Source organism: Orcinus orca, chromosome 9 (genome assembly GCF_937001465.1).
Source record: "Orcinus orca chromosome 9, mOrcOrc1.1, whole genome shotgun sequence".
NCBI classification, from domain to species: Eukaryota; Metazoa; Chordata; class Mammalia; order Artiodactyla; family Delphinidae; genus Orcinus; species Orcinus orca.
In genome coordinates this window covers 23339596-23346668 of record NC_064567.1, presented here as the reverse complement: position 1 = coordinate 23346668, position 7073 = coordinate 23339596, and positions in this window count along the sequence as shown.

The window sequence follows — 7073 nt, the reverse complement described above, 5'->3', positions numbered from 1 at the left end:
CTAATTGTTATAGGTTGTGCTCTGGGGGGTGGAGGTGGGGAGGGGCTGGAGGACTAATTAGGAGCAATAGCTCGCTCCTTGGGAAATAAATGGAAAAAACATTCTATAGCTCAGTTGAAACTCCCAAACAGCCAAGCAAAGCCAAGAAAGCCAGTCCGGAGGAAAGGACCTGGGGAGCAATCCAGCTTCCTCTTACAAAGGGATAGGGGGAAACAGAGACAGGGCTGCTACAAGCCCAAAGTGAAAGAATCCTGAGAGTGATGGCGATCAACTAGGAGATGTTTTTGTGTTGCCCCACTTACCTCAAACAAGAACGTGAGTCTTCCTGCCCCATTCCCTGTGTTAAGGTAAAGCTATGAAAGGTCATCCTGACCATGCAAACTTTGGTTGCTAATGAAGGTGGGGCTTCTGTCAAGGAAGATAGTGACCCCCCATCACTGGAAGTCCTAATTGATTGACTCTTCCTACCCAGGACCTAATGAAACCCAAGTGGAAGACACAGTGTCTGTGTATATCAGGGATAGAACAGGACCCTTGACCAACCTCTGGACAAATGGGGAATACTGACTTGAGGAATACTACCACAGCATTCAGTAGGCATTTATCCAGCTCCTGCTAGGTGCCAGACACTGCACCAGTTGCTGGGTATATTAGAGAGAACAAGACAGATGGACATGATACTTGCCTGTAGGGAGCATATGGGAGAGATACTGAGCCCTGTTTTGGAGACACAGGAAAGCCATTTAGGTTGACATGATGTTTGAGCCACCTGGTCTGCAAATCAAGGCTGGAGGACCTGCTTCCCTATAGTTCACACGTGGGTAATACAGTGATGGAAGGAGAAAGAACACGACTGCCCGCCCCTCGTGCACGCTCAGTTGGGCTGAGCGGTAAATCCTAGCTAGACTGGGTCAGAAAAGACTCTGAGCTGAGAGGATGCCTAGTGTTTGTTGATTTCTTCCTGCCTCCAATAAAAATTAAAACAACAAATTTCCTTTCAGCATGTTACAATCAAACAAGCTGAGCATTGTTGGTGCTGGTGAGGGACATCTAGAAGCAGAACTTAGAAAAGACTAATGTGAAGGGTGACCACCCTTCCCAATTTATGCCTGTTGTTCTAGTATCATTATTAATGTGTACGCATTCCACTCTCAAAAGTATCCCTAATATGATATGTTTACAAACATTCAGGTGATCTCCATCCTCATTTCTATTGCCTTGGTTTAAGCCTCCATCAGCTGTCACCTAGATTATTGTGGTAACCCCAACTGGTCTCCCAGATCTGTCATCATTGTAACAATAATAGCTAATTTCATTAGAAACTTCCTATATGCCAAACACTATGCTAAGACTTTACAAAGAACACTTAAGCGACACACTCATTAGGATGTAGATAATCTATGATCACATTTTACAGATGATGAACCCGAGCCACAGAAAGGTTCAAGAACTTGCTTAAGGTCATATAGGGAGCGAGTAGCAGAACCGGGACCTGAACCCAGTCCGTCTAACTCTGAAGTTCATACTCTTATGAATTCGATTTTCTCCCAATCCATTTCCTATCTATACTTCTAAAAAGCCATCTTTCTGAAACATAAATCCATCACTTCACTCTTGATAAAAGCAAGGGTATCCCTTGCTTTTTGTATCCCTTTGATAAACAATGGCCAGGCCTCTCTCTCCAGCCTCTCCACTGGCCACTGCTGCCCTTGAACCTCATGCTTCCACCATGCCAGATTTCTTGTGATTTCTGTAATACACCATGTGTTTAGATAGTGCAAGGATGTGGCACATCCTTCACTCTATTCAAATACCTGTCCTTGCATTTTCTACCTGTTGCTCTCATGATACTTGTCCTTACTGAGGGAGTTGTTCTATGCTACCATTGTGCCCTGCGTGTATCCAGTTTACAGCATTTCTCACACTACTGTAGTTGCTTGCCTGTCTGTTTCCTTGGTGGGACTATGAGAAGAGATACCATTTTATATTAAAGTTTCCTGATTGCCAGTAAGAGAAGCTGACTCTAATTTAAACCAAAAGGAATTTATTGGAAAAATATGAGTTGGCTCACGGCCTCAAAGGGACAGCTGAAAAGTCAGTCTTGGAATGCACTGACACCAGAACACCTCTGGGGATTCAGGTAAGGATGGCTAATTGAACATTTCATCAAATGCTGCAGCAGGCTGGGTGGTTTCCCCAAAGGAAATTGGGGGCTGTTAGAAAAGAACAATTAGGGGAATGGATGTCTCATGGCTGATAATAACAAATGTCTACCACAGTCTGACTTTGTGTTCAGAGAGGCACTCTGCCATGGCCTCAAGCATCTCTGTATATCCTTGCTGAGGAAGCCAGATTTCAAGGCCTAGCTGTCCTCTGACCTTGAGCCATTTGTGTAGCTAGTCACATAGGCAGTTAAATAGATCAAGGTGACTAACACATGACTACCTTACGATGACTTGCTCTTGGGGAAGGACACTGGTTTGGTTACTGTTGAGTTACTGTTTGCTGAGCCCTTAGACCTGGGTTCCTCAGCTGCAGTGTAATCCACTGCAGGCATAACCCTCACCTGGGCCCGTCATGTTGCCCTGTGGGGATTGGGGGCCTGGCACTGCCATGCTGATGCTCCTGCTGTTTGCTGTGCTGTTATAACAAACTGTCTTGCTTTGATCCATTGACTTCCCGGACCAGGGATCGAACCCTTGTCCCCTGCATTAGAAGGTGGATTCTTAACCACTGCGCCACCAGGGAGTCCCGATCTATTGACTCTTGCTGTCTACTTTGGGCAACTTTGAGCTTTTGGTAAGTCCATCTGATTGCTTCCTTAGTCGTTTTCTTTGGAGTCATTTCTTTGTTTCTCCTTGCCATCCTCTGTGAGACCTGGGTTCTTCTCTGATACTGTCCAAACCCCTCGTATACACTCTTATTCTATAATTATTTTCAGTATTAAAAATAATCTTCAACTAACATAATGCCTGTGTTTGGGGTGGGGTGGGGGAATCTCTCTTTATAGGGAAAACCCAAAGCCTCCTCAATTACTGCATCCATTTCCAAATTTGGGTTCACTGGGCAATGTCTATTCTTCCCCTGGTTTGTTTCTATCTTGCCTTTATATTCCAAAAATTCTATATCAAATGGTAAATTGAAATGCTCCAAATACACCCTATGTATAATAATGAGAGAAGGAATAACATAAATTATATATTTCACCACAAAGAAAGAAATACAGGTGGAAGTTCTTGTTTCTGCATCTTGGTAACCAGGCAGTAGCTAGTATTTATGACCTTCCATTTCAGGTACATCTCGCTTTAACGAGCACCTCAGCCGATCGGGATTCTTCTCTTAGTAGGGAGACCACAAAAACTTAATTCCTGAAAAACCTAAGCCCTCGCTGGTCTTGCTGTGTAGGGTCACGTGCTCTTCTGTTAACTGAGCAGGTGCTGTAAAGAGGCATTTCAAGGAACATCTGGCTTCCACTCCTACTCCTTGCTGCCCGTATCGTGTAGAAGCAACACTTTTTGCCTTTGATAGTGAGTCAGTGCTCTCAAACAACTCCAGAACCCCCTTTTATACATAATCGCCATGTTCCCCTAACGGCAAGAGGAGCCCAAAATAGTAGCATCAGGCTCAGTTTTCAATCAGTGGAATGATTTTTGTGCCTCTGGTGCAGTCATTTCCATCCTTAGGTATAAAAATCTCCAAACTTTGGACCTGAAACTTACGAACATTTTCCATACAGCTCTTTCTTTGGAAACTTCCGCAGGATGCACTCCATTAAAATTCCTCAGAAGGAGGAAAACATGGACCCAGGTAAGGGTTGGGTTCAATGTGGGAGAGAAGTGAAGGAAATCCAAGATGTCGATGAAGGGAGAGCCTGGAATGACAGCAGAGCAGTTGGTTCTTATTGGAACTAAATGTGCCTAAATGTGTCTCCACACAGGTCACACTGGTGGAATACCTGATGTGCTTGAATGTAATGAGAGGAGGTTTACACATATGGCAGAGTTTAGGGGTATATTAAGAATAGTATATAAAACCAAGCAACCAAAACGATGCTATAATTATTAACTCCAAGAAGAAAAATTGTACTGAAAAGAAATATAATTCAAGTATATGCTTTGTCTGTGACTCTTCATAATACTATGTACATTTAGATAGAATATAGATTTAATCAAAGATAGCAAGAGCTGTATTTGGAGGATGAGTGAAAGGCAGTTGTGTGGAGGTTGGGGGGAAGGTGTGGGAGAGGAGGGAGGTGATAAAGAGGACATCTTCATCTTTTATAGTTGGAAGTCAGTAGCTAATACCCAAAACTCAAACATCAAGAAGTAACAATGTAAGTGTGTTTTTGAGAGATCCGAGGATAACTATTCAAAGAAATACCTAAAAGAGTTTATTTATTTCTGAGAAATGAATGAGGCAATGGAGGGTATGTGGACAAGTGACTGCTTTTTTTTTTTTTTTTGTGGCTGTGTGACATGTGGGACCTTAGTTCCCCCACCAGGGTTCAAAACCACACCCCTGCAGTGGAAGCATGGAGTCTTAACCACCGGACTGCCAAGGAAGTCCTGTGACTGCTGTTTTTGATAACAGGCCTTGATTTGACTTTGTATACCATGTTCATGTAAAATGCTGATGAAAATAATTTAAAAATGAAGATCAAATAGAAATTATGCAGGAGAAACTTGCATCTTGCTATGCAGTTGATGAACAGAAGTATTGGCTGTACAGCTGAGGTCCCTCTGTCACCCTCCTCAGTTAATCAGTTAGGTCCTCAGTTCCTTGAACCCCAGAGGTGAGGATTATTATCCTGAATTTGCTGCTTATAATTTACAATTTAAAAAAAATTTATATATATATATATCTCCTTCTAGAAGCCTCCCTGCCCTTTTGTAATACCTCTAATCCTCCCTCCCCTTGAGTGTAGGCTGGATTTAGTGACTTGCTTCTAATGAATAGCAAGTCACTTTCAAGGTTGGATTATAAGTCTGTATGTCCATTTTGCTGGCATTCTCTCTCTGGCTGTTCTCATGTGCTTGCTCCAATAGGGAAGACCACCTGGCCAGGAAACAAGGGTGGCCTCCAACTAGCAGCCAGCGAGGAATTGAGGCCCTCAATTGAGGCCCTCAGGCCAACAGATGGTAAAAAATTGGATCCTGTCAACATCACGGGGTGAGCTTGGGAGTGGATCTTGCTCTCCTTGAACTGTAGGGTGACGGTGATCCTGGCCAATACTTTGATTACAGTCTCATGAGAGACCCTGGGCCAACACCTCCATTGCAGCCTCATAAGAGATCCGGAAGCAGAGACCCCAACGAAGCCATGCCTGGATTCTTGTCCCATAGAAGCTGTGAGATAATAAATGTGTGTTTTGGGGATAAACATGAAGTTTTGGGAGTAACCTATTATGCAGCAATAGATAACAGATAGGTATGTATATCTCTATATATCATTAGGTATCTCTATATCTGTCTATATATTATATCTGTATATCTATCTACCTACCTACCTACTTACCTACCACCTACCTATCTCTGAGTGGTTTGTAGGTGGTTTTACCCACGTGCATGTTTCAGATAGGGATAAAATGTTTAGACAGATGATGTTATATTCTGTATGTTCCTCTGAAACAGTTTTCTTACTCAACATTGAATCTGAGGCATTCCATTTTGACTGACAGACTACACAGTAGCCTTTTGGGTCCCCTCACTGGTGTTAACTCAGAGTCCCCATGGTCCCTGAATGTTCGTGCATTTCCCTTTTACGAGGGCACGTTATCCTTGTCAGTGGCCTAAAGTCTTTTTGGGGATGCCCAGGAGAAAGATTCCTAGTAGGTGCTCTATGGTGTTTATAACAGGGTCCTCAGTTAAGGGTTCCGGCCTTCCCTTCATTTGAGGAGCTCTGGGTCTGAGTATTGACTGAGGCTTGAGAAGTGGTAAGCAGCCGTGATTCTGTAACCCTATTCCTCAGAGCTAGCTATCATCATTCTTTTGATGATGCAAATGACCTTAGTCACTGCCTATCAATTTTATTCCTAGAGACCTTAAGTCAGCCCTGATGTTTTTAGTTGTCAACAACCAAGTCTCACTAGTTCAGGCATAAAATGAACATTGCACAGGCTATCCAATAGCTGACACACTCTCCAGAAAGGTAAGAGAGAAATGGCTTGAAGGCTTATGCAGCCAGGACAAAGAATGATGGCCCAACCACAGCAGGACTGTTCCAACAAAGACCCCACTCCCCACTATTGCACATACACTACAGCTCCCACCAGTGACCCTGGGCCAGGAGTCTTCTCAAATCAGACACTTCTACTGCCACCTGGCCCAGAAAACGAGACTCTGTGCAGTGCTGGCTTCCTTATAGTCTCACTCCCAAGCAAGTGAGTCTGCTTGGGAGAACCCAGGTTGCAGGATGTACCTGAGCTGAAACAGAGTCTGGCTAAGTAAGGTCTGGCTTCCTCCCAGGCGAAGTAAAACTCAAAAAGTGTAAATCCCCAAATAGAAGTACCAGCAGCCAGAAGCCATGAAAAATGTCCCCAAAGCACCCTTAATTAATTAACTACAGACCCAGATCTCAAAAGGTCAAACCATTCTCAGCTCTGATTACCAAGCCTGACTATGCTTCTGCTCCTTGAGCGCTCCCCAGAATCCTCTTTTCCCCACTGAGCTCTCCACTGGAGCCCATTTACTGGCTTGCAGAGAGCCTATTAAACATTCTAATGCTTTCTCAAAACCTTGGAGATGTACAAGTATTCAGGGTCTTCTCAAAGGACAGAGTTGGATGAGGACAGGTACATGATAGATGAGTCAGTATTCTTGCCTCCCAGAGCCTTTGAGTTCCTCTTTCTACATCGTATCAAGGAATTTCTGGCCTCTCACTGTTCTTTTTTTTTTTTTTTATGGGGGATTTTTACACTGAAAGGACATTTGCCATCACTTGTATATTTTACACATTTTTTTAATTTTTGAATTTTATTTTATTTTCTTATACAGCAGGTTCTCACTAGTTATCTCTGATTGTTCTTTAATGTGAACTGGGTTGAATGCAAGCTCACTTTAACCAACACAGGAAAC